This window comes from Pinus tabuliformis, chromosome 4_1, assembly GCF_031772625.1.
Source record: "Pinus tabuliformis cultivar Carrire ecotype Pingquan chromosome 4_1, CPIR1, whole genome shotgun sequence".
Classification (NCBI taxonomy): domain Eukaryota; kingdom Viridiplantae; phylum Streptophyta; class Pinopsida; order Pinales; family Pinaceae; genus Pinus; species Pinus tabuliformis.
Window position 1 is genome coordinate 141270509 of NC_142303.1, and position 16782 is coordinate 141287290.

The 16782-nt window shown below is 37.8% G+C and overlaps 1 pseudogene; it reads left to right on the top strand.

Annotated features, from left to right (window-relative positions):
- Window positions 1-3450: 3450 nt before the first annotated feature.
- Window positions 3451-15736, top strand: LOC149174596 (uncharacterized; annotated as a pseudogene).
- Window positions 15737-16782: the final 1046 nt, after the last annotated feature.

Below are 16782 nucleotides of genomic sequence, written 5' to 3' on the forward strand. Positions count from 1 at the left end.
GATGCATGTAGCATGTTGTGGCTGCATCAAGGAGGATCTTGATAGATGCCACATATCAAAGTTAGTGGAGTGAACACCGTGGAGTGAGCATGATGGAGTGAAGGTCATGGGGATACCTGTGGCATCTACATCAAGGAAAAGTCTGGAGCGGTGTATGGTGACGGCGTTGTGGGAAAATGGGTGCAAGACAGTGCTTCCCAGGTGAATGTAAAGCAATAGAGATTGTGGCATGTCAATCGGTTCCTCCACTACACAGCAACTAAGTCTTGACGTTATATGAATTAATATGGTTGTAAGAACTGGGTTTAAGTTGTATATTTATGTATGGAATGGGCTTCTTTCGATGTATGTTAAATGCGGATGTATCGAAGATGCATGCAAAGTGGTTGACAAAATGTCTCGAAAAGACATCGTCTCCTGAAATACCATGATTACAGGTTATGCCCAGAATCGAGAGTGTGATCAGGCATTGAGGCTTTTCTGTCAAATGCAGGTAGCAGGAGTACCATACAATTCAGTTATAGTTGCGAGTGTTCTTCCTGTCTGTGCTTCTATAGCAGCTGTGAAACGGGATAAGGAACATTGTTGTGTAATTAGGAATGCATTTGAGTCAGATGTATATGTGGGTAGTGCCCTCTTTGACATGTATGCTAAATGTGAAAGTTTAGAGCATGTATTCCAAATCTTTGACAGAATGTCTAGGAGAAATGTGGTCTCATGGAATGCAATGATTTTTGGGTGTGCTCAAAATGGGCATGCAAAGGACACCTTAATTGTTTTTCCAAATGTAATTAGCAGGGGTGGAACCCAACTCGAGCACCATTGTAAGCATCCGATCTGCATGTCCCAACCTCACAGCTTTGCAACAAGGCAAGGAGATCTACCATTACCTAATAAAAGAGGATTCAAATTGGATGTGTTTGTGGGGGGTTCCCTTATAGATATGTATGCAAAGTCCAAGTGCCTAGAGTCTGCTTGCCAACTTTTGATAAATTGGCTGAAAAAGATGTTGTGTCATGGAATGCACTAGTGGCTAGCTATACCGAGAGAAAACATGTTGCTGAGGCTTTGAAACTCTTTTGTGAATTGCAACTGGAAGGGGTGGTACCTGACTTAGTCACCATTGTAATTGCTCTATCAGCGTGTGCCAAATTAGCTGTTGTACAACTAGGTAAACATATCCATGATTATATCATCAGAAATAGATTGGATTTTTCTATATTTATAATGAATTCCCTTATAGACATGTACACCAAAAGTGGGAGTATAGAGCTTGTAGGTCGTGTTTTTGACAAAATGCCTTAAAGAGATTTGGTTTCTTGGAATGCAATGATTGTGGGATATGGAAAATATGGCTATGGTAAGGAATCTCTTGCGCATTTCTATCAGATGCAACAGGCTAAAATTAAGCCAGACAATGTCACATTCACCAGTGTTTTGAATGCATGCAGTCATGTCAACCTAGTGGATGAAGGGTGGAAATATTTCCATTGCATGACTCAAGATTAACAAATCACACCCGTGATGGAGTACTGCTCATGCGTTGTTAACCTTCTTGGGTGTGTAGGTCACCTAGGCGATGCGTATTACTTCATTCAAATGATGTCACTAGAACCTAGTGTTGATGTGTGGGGTGCTTTGCTAGGTGCCTGTAGAAATTATTGCAATATAGAGCTAGGAGAATATGTGGCAGAACATCTTTTTGAGTTAGAGCCTAAAAATGTTAGTAACTATGCTCTCTCATCAAATAGGTATGTTGAGGCAAGTAGACGGGATGATGTAGCAAAGGTCAGAACAATGATGAAAGGCAGGGGCTTGATAAAAAGGACGAGATGTAGCTGGATTGAAGTCAATACTAGGAACCATGTGTTCTTTGGAGGACACTGATCACACCCACAGTCAGAAAATATCTGCCATGTTGAGAATCTCCATGTAGATGAAGAATTCAGGGTATGTTTCTAACGCTTTGCGATATTAAATGGGAAGAGGTTAAGGTCTATATTCGATTGCACATGAGCTTACAAACACATGCCCTATAGAAAATGTTTAAATCACCTACGTGAAGGGTGACATCCACCGTGCCACCACACTCATCTAATTGTTGGGTGAGAATTTTTGTGATGGATGCTCACAATTTTCAACATTTCAGGGCTACATTATGTCATTGTGGGGATAGTTTGTGAAGCTTCTTGAACAAACAACATAACAAAATACCAGAGTACTGGTGCAGCTTAATGCAAGGAAACAAAGATGACATTGGTTCTGCAAGGTAATTATGACCTGAGTTTGGAAAGGCATGTTTCACACATGGTGTTGTATGCATTTTGTTTTCATGTGTAATAGTTATTTCATATTTGACAAGAAGACTAAGGACCATTTTGCATAGGATGATTAACACAAGTACAAAGGATCATTCACATTGCAATCTATTAGAGCTTCTATTAAAGGATAAATTTGGACAAACTGCCATTATGCACAGACTGATCAATTAGCATAAGTACAAAAGATGTTTCACACTGTAGTCTGTTAAGAGTTTCTTTTAAATGATAAATTTGGACAAACTGCAGTAAATATTGTATTCGCTTCAAGTATTGTGTGTGATATTTTAAGAATCCTATGCAAACATACCTTATGAAATATATTTTATTATTGATTCTTTATGCAACTTCAAACTTGTGAGTAAAATCTTCTAAATACTGCACAATGTGATTTGACATCTATATGACTGTTTTTAGGTCGAAAGGAATTTTTGGAGTTTGATGGGTTATTAATAATATGGGTACATGAAATGCTTGAATATATTTTAGTGCATGAGTAATTCTGACTTTCATATCTTTCTGAATGGTTATTCAATAATCTATGCATGCAAGACTGTATTCTTATCCAATATGCCTATTCTACTTATTATTTTGTTGGAGAAGGGGGGTGTCTGCAAAATTATGGTCTTGCAACTTCAGCTTACAACTTGCAAATGCTTTGACAACTGAAGGGGATTTTCAAGGTGCAATACGTGCTTTAGAGACTAGACAGCAACATGCTAGTGAAATGAAGTATCCTGAACTTGAGATGGTCTTTGCAACATCGATATTGCACATTCATCTTATGCAGTGGGAAGATGCAAGTGCTCTAGAGAGAGTTGTGAACAAATGTGATGCCATTTGGAATTCAATTCCTGAGGATCAAAGACAATGTTGTCGTGGTCTGCACCTTTATAATGAATTGTTGCACACATTTTATCTTCTACGAATATGTGATTACAAGGAGGCTTCAAACCTTGTGAATATCTTAGATGTTGTCTTGGAAGATGATATGTAGCAAACAAAACAAGTTCAGAAGTTGAGTGCAGAACTTAACAAAGTAGAGAGCAGGTTATTGCAACCTGGTCTACAGCAACACAAAAACTCACAAAATTGTCCGAGAAAAGAAAATCCTCTTAATGGAGAGTGGTTACCAAAGAGTGTAGTATATGTCTTGGTTGACCTTATGGCAGTTATATGTGGTCAGCCTAAGGGGTTATTTAAAGATTGTGCAAACCGGATCTTACCAAAAATTGTCTCGCTGTATTGTTGGAAATGCGTCAACCGGGGTTCTCATGTTACAGCCACGACTTCACTCTGAATCCTCGTCTGTTCCAATTGTGAATTCCTCATCAATGGCTTCGTATTTTGAGCCAGTTCCCATGGAAAATGATAGCACAAATGCCAACGATTGGAAATCCAAGGTTACCCCTCAATTGCAGCGTTGGTCGAGGGTTTAGAGTATCTGCTCTGGTAGGCGGTTGGACTGCCCAGTCCAAGACAAGGTAGAAACATCATCTTCAAAGTCCACTACTACAACCACTAATAATAATTTCACCAGTAATGGCGTGCCCTCTATTCCTAATAGAATTTATGACTATGAAGGGAGCAACGACGAAGATGAAAGATACTCGCCCTATGGAAAGGCGATTTACATGGTCTCTGATGGCACTGGATGGACAACAGAGCACTCTGTCCATGCTGCATTGGGTCAATTTGAGACTTGTTTAGTTGACAAAGGTTGTGGTGTAAATACCCATTTATTCTCGGGGATTGATGAGGTTGATCGTCTTATGGAGATCATCAGACAAGCAGCAAAGGAGGGAGCGCTTCTACTATACACATTGGTAGATCTGAACATGGCAGGGGTGGCAAAGAATGCTTTCCAGTTGTGGGGAGTGCCTTATACTGATATTCTTGGGCTGACCACTGAAGCCATTGCAGCCCACCTAGGAGTTGCACCCTCAGGAGTTCCTCGAGGTAGTCCAGCCCGAAGCACACCCCTCTCAAAATGTTATTTCAAAAGAATTGAGGCAATAGAATTCACAATTAAACAGGACAATGGAGCCCTGCCTCACAATCTTCATAAATCAGACTTGGTATTAGTTGGTGTCTCACGTACAAGCAAGACTCCACTTTCAATTTACTTATCTCAAAAGGGGTACAAGGTTGCAAATGTGCCACTTGTTCTTGGAGTTGATCCTCCAAAAGAATTATTTGAAATTGATCAAGAAAAAATCTATGGTCTGATCATCAGTCCTGCCATTTTGCAATCAATACGGTTGGTGAGGGACAAAACTCTGGGTTTACACTATTCCAAGAGCAACTACTCAGAAATGGATCATATTCGTCGGGAACTAGATTATGGCAACAAGCTCTTTACCCAGAATCCACGATGGCTTGTTATTGTGGTTGGGGTAAGGTGCAGGTCCTAAGCACTTGGAAAAGTAGATACCCCCTACTCATGGCCACTTAGATGAAGGAGAGCCATTATTAGGCCTCAGGTTTTAAAACTTGGCTCTGATACCATATCTCAGGATCGCACCTAGGGTCCTCTAACTAAAAACTAAATTTATCTAATTTTAAATACAATAAGAAGGGAAATAATTTATTTATATCTAATCATTTATTTCATGACAATATACCATTAAAATTTATTTAACACAAATTAAATGAATAAGAATTTCATTGCAACCATTTACATAAGTAATCAATAAATGGAAGAATACATGTTCCAATAGTTTAGTTGAGATGCTCCCAAGGTCCTGACTCTGTTGGGATGCTCCTCTTGACTAGCCGACTAGATTTTCCTCCCGGCCAACTCTCCGAACCCAAGTCCAACCAGATGTAGTGTGTCCAAGTTTAACAAACACTCTTCAGATCCAAGTTTGTATTCCCTCATTTATCTCTCCATTCTCTCCCTTCTCTTTCTCCACATTCCTCCCCCAAAACACAATCCTCCAAAACAAATCAAGACCAAGGATCCCCCCTCTCCTCTCATCATCCTTCCCCTTTTATGTCTCTTCCTCCCATCCACCTCAACCACCTATCATTAATGTCATGACTACCCCCTCATCCTTTCATTTAGTATCCTTGACTTTTCTTACCATATCTTGTTCAAAGTAGATTTGAGAAGACATTTTGGGGATAAGATATGGATATTTAATTTGGAAATTAATTGGAGAAGACCATATCTTCTCCCAAGTAGATTTTGAGAAGACACCTTGGGATATGGATATTTAATTTGGAATAAATGGAAGGAGACCATATCCTATCCAAAATTAAATTTGAGAAGACAAGTTGGGAATTGAATAATAACAATAATAAAATTTATATCAGTAAATAAAATTACAGTTTCACAAATGTAGGTATATACCAATATTTCCTGATAATTATAAGTCAATATTTTCAGGTAATTAAACACTAATAAAATTTGCATGATAAGATTAAGTAGGGCATTACATTGACAGATACTGCAACATATTGTTTACCAGTTGCTACTAGACAGACGCTCCAACACCCTATGCAGGCTCTAACCTTCCCTAGCACCACCCTCCTGCCCTGAAGTGTTCTCAGGCTCCAACCTGAAGGTGACTCCAATCACTTGCATTGCACCACCCTGCCACCCTAATCAGCAAACGAACCATGTTTCACAATTTCCAGACAAGATCCCCCTTATGCTCTAAATCAATATAAAGAAATCATAATGAAGATTTTGCTTCTCTACTTTGTATGTATAACACTATCAAATCATGGCGGCCTCACTGCACAAAAATGTCCAATCTAACCATTGCATTGTCGTACTTCAAACATTGTTCACCAAACCTCCCTTTTCTTAATTCCAAACCAAACCACTGCTCAATTTGTACATCAAACTGAGAATTTTCTTCTACATCAGTTGTAAACCCTTGTTGTACCAAAACCATAATAAATACACTACTCTACAATAAGAAATCAATCTGATCTTTGTATCAGTTAGTCCTATACTCATGCAAATTGCACATCAAACCGTAACTGCCAATATACAGTCATTGTTGTTGCCATTGTACTACACTTCTCATGAATGAATATGTATTTAAAGGCTCATGAAGCAGTTTGTCTAAACCATTGTGCCAAGTTTCTAACTCTCTTGCGAGTATAGGGCACTAATGTGCGATGATGGCTCAATCCAAGATGCCTTAGATCATCCCTATGACCTTCTTGCAATTGTATCAAACTCGCCTAAGGAGGGATACTAGCATGCATCTTATTATCGTTGCTCAGATATAGATATAAAGCACCTTCTAGGTTGTTGCAATAAAATGAACCTCTCACTACTATTATTTTTAATCTAAAACTTATGCCATCAAGCTCACTCATTTGTGATACAATGTTGTCCCTATCTTACTACTTAGTCATGCATAGGATTCAAAGCATCATTCATCAAATCAAATCACTGAAACATGTATTCATCATGGTTATACAAAAGAGGCATGTCAATGTCCTTTACAATATCATTGTGTCAAGTCTATAGGTTAGGTCTATAGGTTAAGTCTATATGTCACTATTGTGTGGAACTTATGTGATGCAGGTATAAAAGTGTCTTAAGAACCTGGGTTGCATATGTCTCAATGATTGTTTCAAATATGAAGTACTACGAAAAAACCCTACTCAATTATGTCTTATGAGTCTTTGTTTATTGTACCAAAACACAACAAAATTTGAAATCAATGATTGGCTTAGTGCACTTAATATTTGAAATTGTTCACTGATACAATAAGATTACTGCCATTGTCCTATGGTGAGAATTAATATCATATATTGACAAGGGGACGTCAGACTTCGTTGATGTTTTGTGATACTATACAGGATGCCAAAAGAAATACTTGCAATTAAAATGACTTAAGTTAATCCCTAATCAATAGTCCAAAAAAAATTAACCCTAATCCAAGGAAAGACAGCACCAATCCGATGTCTCAATTTTGTGCCCTAGATCAAGGCCGAAAGTCTACAAGACAAAGGCCTATACTAATGCATACATATCCCATTTCAACCCACAAAAATTCAAAAATTACAATGCAACACCCTCATGTTTACACACTATACAGGTCAAAAAACTTAGGTAACCACATACCGAAGATAACAGGTAATGATAAGGCCTTGAACCATATGTCGAGTTATGAATTGAATTGTATAATGAGTGCTAAAAGTCTTCAACAAAAGTTTGTACCTGCAATGAGAATGTGTCTATACAAATCCCTATTACCAAAAAGAAACAACAATAGAATCTCTCTCTACCAGAATTTCGCTAGTCCTCTTGCAACAGTATAGAACCTCCAAACAATAACAAAGACAACATAGGAATGACCACAAGTCCAAAGAGATCTAAAATAAGAGTCTTTAGGTAGTCTAAATGCAAGAAGAAGGTCTACCCAACGAGATCACCCAATCCAAAAACAAAAACAAAATAACCAAATCCAAACCTAAAAACACAATGAAGTACTTATTTGTTATGTCTTCATTGTTTTCCTCAGGGAGTCCACAAATTTTAGAGGTAGTTCATCAGATGATAATTGTTTTGGATCATATATTTGGAGAAATAATTTAGGCTTCCTTTTATAGAGTGTAGAGGAGCTTCAAAAGTGAACGTTGGAGGAGACTAAGGATCCTAAACATATTTTAATAATGTTGACTTATTCAATTTACCACCATTGTTTGGTTATCTTAAGCCCTAGTCAAAGGAGGTTGTTGCCTTATGGGTGAGGCCTTTTATTCTTAAATGAATGTAGGATGTGTCTCATAGGTTTAAAATACTTGTGATACCTTCCTTAAGCAAATTTCTCCATAAAATACACTAAAGGATGCTCACGCTTGATGTCTAATGCGCAACAACCACTAAAAGTATGCCATGTCACCATCCCTTGGGATTTTATCCAGACACTGGGGTTTTCATCTTCAAACTTGAATATCTCTCAAACCAAGAGGCATCTCGTGGTGTACCACATACCATCGTAAACATATCTATGAGGATAATCCATTAGGAATGATCTCCAAACTTATTAATTTTCCACTTCAAAAACCTCTGACAAGTTCAGGGCAATGTCCATTAACAAGGGAACCCATACCTAGAGCTTAGGGTTTCCAACCATCCAACAGTGGAGCTTCCAAATTGATGTAATCCAAACAAATAAAATAGCGTTCAACAATCATTTGACATCAATCCCAGGTGTTTTAGTCAAATTCAAACGCCAAGGTTAACATCAATGACAACACCATTCAAAAAAGTCATCATTTTGAGGAACCCTTTGAAGGCAATTTTGAAGATCATTTAAAATTGTATTGTAGCAACACTTGAAGCACATGTGAAGACCCTTTTGGATAAATCCTATAGCAACACTCTTGAAGTTAGTCTGATGAATTTTGAAGCAGACTTTAAGCAGGTGTTGAAGGGTAGTATGGAGCAAATCAGAAGGCAGTTTGAAGCAAGTGTCTGTTGCAAACCTGAGGCAACTTTAAAGGTAAATTTGGAAGACATCTTGGAGAAATTTTTAATGCAATCTTGAAGCACATTTTGAGGATCCTCGAAGATATCTGTTGAAGCAATTTTGGAGACCCCTTGTTGTAGACTTGGAGCTGGTCTTGAGAATCTGTTGATCTTAAAGACTCTTTGGATACATCCTTGAAGTATTATTTGAACCTTGTTGAACACATCCTTCAAGACTTTTTAAAGAAGTGTTTGAAAGTCTTAAAGAAACATTGAAGTCACATTGAAGTGAATTGAGAGGATTGGGGTCCTCAGACAGGGTTAGAGCCTTGTGAAAAAACAAGTTGGAACCTAGATTGATATTTGAGGATTGGAGTCATCACGTAGACCAAGTTGGAGCTTGGATTTGTAGTGAGTATTGGAGTCCTCACCTAAGGTTGGAGCCTTGGAGAAGTTGAATAATTTATTGTACTAGTTGGAGCATGGTTGTTTGTAAGAGGATTGGAGTCTTCATCATTCTTATTAATAAATTTATTTTCTTATTGTACATCTTGTATTCTAATTTAATTAATGATTTTAATTGGCATAATATAACAATTGTAAAGAAATATTGATTCACTCCCCCCAATATTTCTAACAATTGTTATCAGAATCAGTACCTTCTAGTACAGCCTAACAATTGGAAGGTAGATCTTACGAACACAAATGGAGAATTCAATAAGGAAAAGCTCCAAAACTTTTGAGAATATCTCCTCCCCATTCATTAAAACAAATGTAAATCGGGTTGGAAAAACACAATTATTCAATGGAACGAATTATGTACTATGGAGCAAAAGAATGGAGTTCTATTTGATGGCCCCAGGATATGAGGTATGGGAATTAATTGTTAATGGAGACACAACTACCAAGGACTCAGAAGAATACAATACAAAAGCAATGGAAGCAATCTTGAGCAGTCTATCAAATTGTGTAAAAAGAAAAGTAGGTCAATGCTCTTCAGTGAAATGTAGAAATCACTCGAAACTTGCAGTTGCTAATGAATTCACACTGAAAACAATAGACAGAAGGGGCCCACAATATTCAATAGCATAACTGACATTGATCCTCCTGATCTCCTCTTGCATGATATCCGATCACAGTCGTTCCTAATCCGGCAGTTTCTCCCTTCCGTTCACAAAGTCCTGGTAGTTATTCCAGCTCTTTGGAAGGCAAAGGAGAGCGAGGCTCACCATATCATCATTGGCAATAGTTATTCCCACACTTCCAAGCTCATCCCTGCAAGTGGTGAGCTTGTTCGTTGTTCTCCATCTTGATTCTTCGAAGCTTATCCTTGAGCGCCAATTTCCTCTAGTCGCTAATGTTATGGTAGAGGTCCTTCAATGTCTTCCACATTGAATATGGAGTATCCTTCCCATGGAGACTCGAGACAATATGGTCTCGAAATCCCTCAAGGATGATCCGTCTCGCCCTCGCCACACACTTCTTTCACTCAGCCAACTCTTGTGCATTAGTTGAACCTAGCTTTGGGATTTCTTGATCAATGAAATCCTTCAAGTCATTGTCTTCTAATACAGCCTCCATGCGATATTTCCATGCTATGTAATTCGAGTTGCCTTCCAAGGCATACTCAAGTCTCAAGCCATAGAACGCCATTGGCCAGGTTTAAAGTATGATAGGAATTCAATTTTCACCTGCAACCCTGAACTTCAAACTTCGAATTCTCTTCTCTATATACTGTTCACAGCTTCGATAAACTTGGCTCCGATACCATGTAGAATTTCCTGCAAATTCTCTACAAATCTACCTCTGAGATCTATGTAGGATATTTGACTATAGATTAACTCGATAATGCAATATACCAAAGAAAAATACTATATTCTACTTCTACTATCAAACTTGTGGAAGCTTAAAGATCGAGCTGAAACAAAGTTGAACACATATAACCATAAGAAGAAGAATCAATACACATGAAACACAGAAAATACTCAGGGGAAAGCCTCAGCTAAAAACCCCACTATCTGTATTATCATACAAGGTGGAAATACATCAGAATTATACAAAGCCTTAGTTCTCACAGCTAGCCATCTCTTAGTACAATCCTCACAAATGCTCACAGACAAAATAGACTTCTCATAAACCTTCTCCTCTGCCCTCCAAGCTCCTATTTCCTTGCGCAGTTTCTCCTGGGTGATCCCTCTGTTACCAAATGGAACACTAATCACTCACACTGATCTCACACCCTGTAAAATTGCGCAATCCTCAAGAAATGATCTTCCTTCTGCATGCATGAGTTTTGTTTATAGGAAAACACATGCAACTGATAGTACATTGTCCATGTCTTTAATCTCAACTGGTTCTTTCTCAAAATAGACATGCATGAATTACTAATGAGAGAATCTTCAGTTATCTAGAGTACACTAGTTGAGTGCATGCATGCATCAACTGACTGATAACTCACAATTAGTTCCTCAAACAGTTTAGAACTAATTTAACTGGACTTAACTCAGTCAACTGAGCTGACTAATTACAACTCAAATATAACTTAATCTTATCTCCTTAATTAAGGGATAATTGTTGCATGACTTCAGAAAGACTTCTAACTTTAATTTCTCCAACTAATTAATTCATAATGAATTAATTAATTATTTCCAAGCAGCTGGTGAGACTAAATTCAAATTTAATTCACAATTTTAATTCAAGGACAAATTAAAATTGGATTATTCTTGTTGCCACATTTCAACACCAATTTGGGAGCTTGTCTCTACCATTAACTGAATCTTGATAGCTATGTCAGGACTTTGGAAGACCAAGGAGTGCTAAGCTCACAAGCTCAGATGGTGGCACAGTCTCTCCTACTCCTCCAAGTTCATCTCTGACCTGAGTGAATCTAGATAGGTACTGAACAATGGTTTCATTTTTCTGCATCTGAATGTTCCTAAGCTTATCTTTCAATGTCAATTTCCTGGCATCATTGTTGCTTTTGAATAACTCTGTGAGGGTTTTCCACATTGCATAAGCGGTTTGCTTGAAATGCAAACTCGAAACCAAATGGTCTCTGACTCCCTCCAGGATAATCCTCCTGCCTTTTGCAATATCTTTCTTCCACTGAGCCAATTGTTGTGCATCTGATGTTGCTAGTTTTGGAATATCAGTTTGTGTGTGCTCCAATACTCCATTTTCATTTAGCACAACTTCCATTATGTCTTTCCAACTATGAAATTTGAAGTGACCTCTAATGCATATTCAAGCCTCAAACCATTCAAATACATTGTTCTTGCACTAGAGAAATCCATGCACCACAAATTCCTCTTCAATTCACTCTAACATGGCTAACACGGTCTGAAGGGTATTATGGCAGCGTGCTAACACTTTTCCCAAAAAAGTAGGGTCACATTAGTGCTCAAACTATCCTGAGACACATTCAGTTCGCATGCATGTCACTGTGCATAAGTGTAATGCAAGTAACGCGGCTCACCACTGAGCTCATGTGCGTTACAATGCCCTGACTATCACTTGCAAGGTGCGTTATAGCTTTAATCTAGTGAAAATATATATATATATATATATATATATATATATATATATCTTTCTCTCTCAAGACTATTGCTAGTCCACTCTCCCTCAGTTCTATGTAACCAAGGCTTTGATATCAAGTAAAAATAAATTGAAATTTGTAGTTTCTGATAAATTCACACTGAAAACAATAGACACAGATTTCTTATACTCTATCTATGGAAATGAAAACATACAATAGAAACACATGCAATCATTCAATCACAATGAACACAGTATTTTTACTAGGGAACCCAAATGGGAAAAACCCCTCCTCTATTTGTATTATATCAGATGAGAAACAAGGATCTATTACAATGATAGCTTTTGTTGTAGCTTACTCTATCATTTTAGTTTTTAATATTACTCAAAATCCAAAAAAATGAAATATCATGTATAAGTTTTGAAAAAAAAAAGGAAATTTTACAAAATTTGGAATATTATTTAAATTGCACTATCGGCGGCATTTAAGGCATTATGAAAGTGGGCCCGCTTCATCTTCTACAGCCTGAGCGTTTATGTGAAGCACGATCAAATATCGACAAAGGAGGCAGGTAAAGTACTATGCGGGAGAACAAAGAGCGCAGGTTATAATTCACGGCTCAACCCCTGTAGTTGACCCTAACGTCAGCACGGTTGACGGAGATCGACGGCCCGTGATCATTGCGGGGGTTTGACTTTGATCAACATCCTGTACACCCCCTACCCCCGCAGCGGGCCACCCATCATCGTTTCACTCCACCTCACGTCCTCCACGCCATCCTCCGCTCCCATTCATTTCTATCCAGCTCACCCTCCGTACCCCATCACCTCATCTCTGCCACTCCATTAATTTGTTCCATGATTCTCTTTTTCCCTCTGTTTTACTTACCATTTATAAAAGAAAAAATGAAACCCCGTCATATTAGTCACTTGTTTTTGGTACGAGCAGCGCCAGCATATCAGCTCTCACCTCTAGTTCAGCATTCCAAGTCAGCAACATTCATTCACAGACATCATGGCCAAACAAGTAAGTTCATCTTCTGTCATCCATACCCCTCTAATGGACGTCGAGCATGATATTTCTAACACTTTCTGCACAATTAAGCATCTTCCTATGTATCAAGAAGTTATTCTAAACTATAAGAAGTCCCCTATATTCATGGCAATGGTCAGGGCAGGTGTTTTAGCAGCTTTTGTCCGAAAAACCCACTTGTTTCTAGAATTCATTCAGTGGTTAGCTTCTTCCATGTACCCTAAACAGTGTTTTGTGATGAATCAGTTAGGGGAAAGTGTTTTCCAGGTAACCTCTCAGTTAATTCACCAGGTTTTTAATTACCCTGTCTCTGGAACTTATGTCACTTTTACTGAAGAGTCTTTGGTCTCATATTATGACAACCTATCATCCCAAGAGTCCTCTTATGCTTTATCCTTCTTAGCTCCCAAACCTGGACAGTTCTCCCTAGATGAAAAATTGTTTTCTTTAGATATCTTTGCAGCAGATATAAGACCAATTTTGCAAGTGATTTCTAAAATTCTGGGAAGGGAAGACTCCAGACAAGTTGATAAAGTAGTTTTGGGATTTTTCACTATGATGATGAAGCCAAAAGTGATATTAGATATTCCAGCATTTTGGGTGGACACCATTAATACTCAATTCATGACTCTGTCACTTACTGGTTCATTTAAATTTCCTTCAGTTGTCACTTATTTGTTCTTGTACCAGAATGTTGAGCATTTCGTTGATTTGGGGCTAAACATAGTAGACATAAATAAAAAGAAATAGTCAGTGGTGTTCAGGATAGATCTGGTGAGGGGAGATCCAAAAGATAGCGGCCTGCTTGAGTTTACTTCTTTATTTCTTCCATTGGATTACAAGATTTTGAATGAGACCTTGCCACCAAAATTTCTTCCCAAACCTCAAGAATTTCTTCAATTGAGCAAAGATGTAAGATGTGGAGACTGTTTTATATTTGAAGAGCATGCAAAACTTAGGATTTATGGGGCCTCAGTCAAACCATATAGACTACCAAAATTTGTGCCAATGCGACTCTTTGCTCTTGAGTTTATTAGACAAAGCTTAAATGTGGATCAAATTCATTTTGTCCCAATGAACAAGGGTTATCTCTTTAAGCTGCCCATAATAGTGGGACCTTTCATTGTAAACACAAGACAGGCTGCCCAAGAGGTTGAGAAATTATTGGGTGATATGTGTCTTTTGTAGGTTGTTGAGTGGGCTTATGACCCTCATCAGATCATTTCTAAAAGAAGGATAGAGAATGGATATTCGGCTTTTGTACATGAAAATAGGCCAAAGGTTGAGAAAATGGAAAATGGAGGTCCACAGAACACCAAAGGAGCAGAGATTGAAACCCCAAGTATTTCAGAAAAGGGTTCAAAACGGGCCAGAGAGGAAATTGTTGATCTTGATGAAGAAGAGCCAGAAACAACAAAGAGGACTAAATTATTGGATGCAATGTCTTCAGCACAACCTGGTTTAGTAATCCAATTAGGAGAAACAGAGGGTGCACTAGCTTCTCCATCCTCTAGTGAGCTTGTTCATGAGCAAGTTCCTCTCATTCAGAGCATGTTTGCTCAGATAGCTGAAAGAAACCAAAAAATAAAGTTGAACATGAAGGCTCAGGCTAAGTCTCGAATCATTTCCGAGCAAACCAAGTTATTGTCTGCTATGGATTTAGAAAACGGACAACTTAAAATTGCACTCTCTCATCCCACAGAGATGTCAGTTGGATCCTCTAGTAACTTTAGAACTTTGAATTTGACAGTTGATACTCAAAAACTCCCCATGCTTGACAAAATCAATTTGCACATGCAAACTGGGAAATTGATTGTCAATGATTTACATAAAACAAATGCAGCTGCTATTAAAGCAGAGAAAATGTTACACAAAGTGATCAAGCAATTGAAGTTGGAAAAAGCTAATTCCAGAGCTCTAAATGCTCAGGTGGATGAATTAAAGAAGATTATTGTGAAAATAGGAGTCAATCCTGATGATCAACCTGCAATACAGAAATTATTGCAATCTTCTAAATCTGAGATTGGAATCTTGAGAAAGAAGTTGAATCTCCCTACATGTGAGCACCCTATTGTCGCAGGGATAACTAAAGTTGAAAATGAAAAGGAGAATCTTTTACATGATATATTGCAGAACACTGAAGAGGTTTCTGTGCTTAAGGAATCATTGGCCAAGCTACAGAAACAAGTAGACACTCATAACTTCACAGTAGTGATGCCAGCCAATACAGAGGATCCAATGGCACAGGTGATGCAGTTGGGTACAGAATTAAATATGGCTGAGCATGATTTGAAAAAAGCACAGAGGGATATGGAGACAGTTTGTAAACTATTAAACTTGAGTGAAGAGGAAGCTAGAATGGAGAAGGAAAATGCTAATAAATACAGGGGAAGACTTCCAAAGCGCTGAAGAGGAGATTAAAAAGTTAAAGGAGAGAATGAAAGGTAATATGTCTTTAATCTAGGCTAGGGAAATTATTTGGGATGAAATTAACTAAGTCGTCAGGAATATCTGGGAATTCCTTGTCATTGTGTCTATTGAGAAAACAATTGTTAGGGACATGGAAAGTTTGGTTATGCAAGATAAGCAAATATTGTTAGAGAGATCTAAGTTTGAAAAAAGAATGATATATTTTATCAACTCTAAGTCTGATGCAGAGCTAAAAGAACATGACCTTATGGACAGAACACTGTGTGCAATGGATTTCAATAAGATGTTTATCAAAAATGTCTACAGAGAAATTGTTGAAAAGAAGATGAATGAAATAAAAGAAGCAGTCTCTAGGTTCAATATCCTGTTTGATAAAAGAGTTAGAGCGGGGCTCCCCTCTTGCTGGGATTTACAAGGAAATTTGTTGCCATGGGAATCATATGAAACTTTGCTAGTGGAAGCAAAAAGTAAAATTGACGACACACATGAGAAGACAGCGATACTGAAAGGAGCAACTATTGTGAATTATCTGAATAAAGATTTTAAACTTTTGTGGATGGTAAAGAATTTGTTTACAGACAAGCCTACTTATAGTAGGATCACAACATTCAGAATCGCAATCAACAAACTGGAAGAAGCAGCAAAGCCAAAGGTACCATTGTGGAGAAGATGCAAAGAGTGGATGATAGAACAGACAAAAGATTCATCAGCAAGGCCATCTACTCAAACCAACAATCCAAACAGTGACTAGCAACAATCAATCATAATTTGATTTGATTTCATTTTATGTTATTTTATTTTCTAAGAAAAGTGAGGTTTCTTGTACCCTCCAATGTAATATTTTAAAATGACTTTTACTTAAGGCAATTAGAAAGTAGTTAAGTATTTCGACAGTTTTTTGGTAGTTATCAACTGTCTCATAATGTATAAAAGGAGGAAAATCAAAGAAAAAGGGTCGAGTCTTGGGAATCTTAAGACTACACAATTTTGTACTTGATGGATTGATGATTAATGAAAGAATCGGG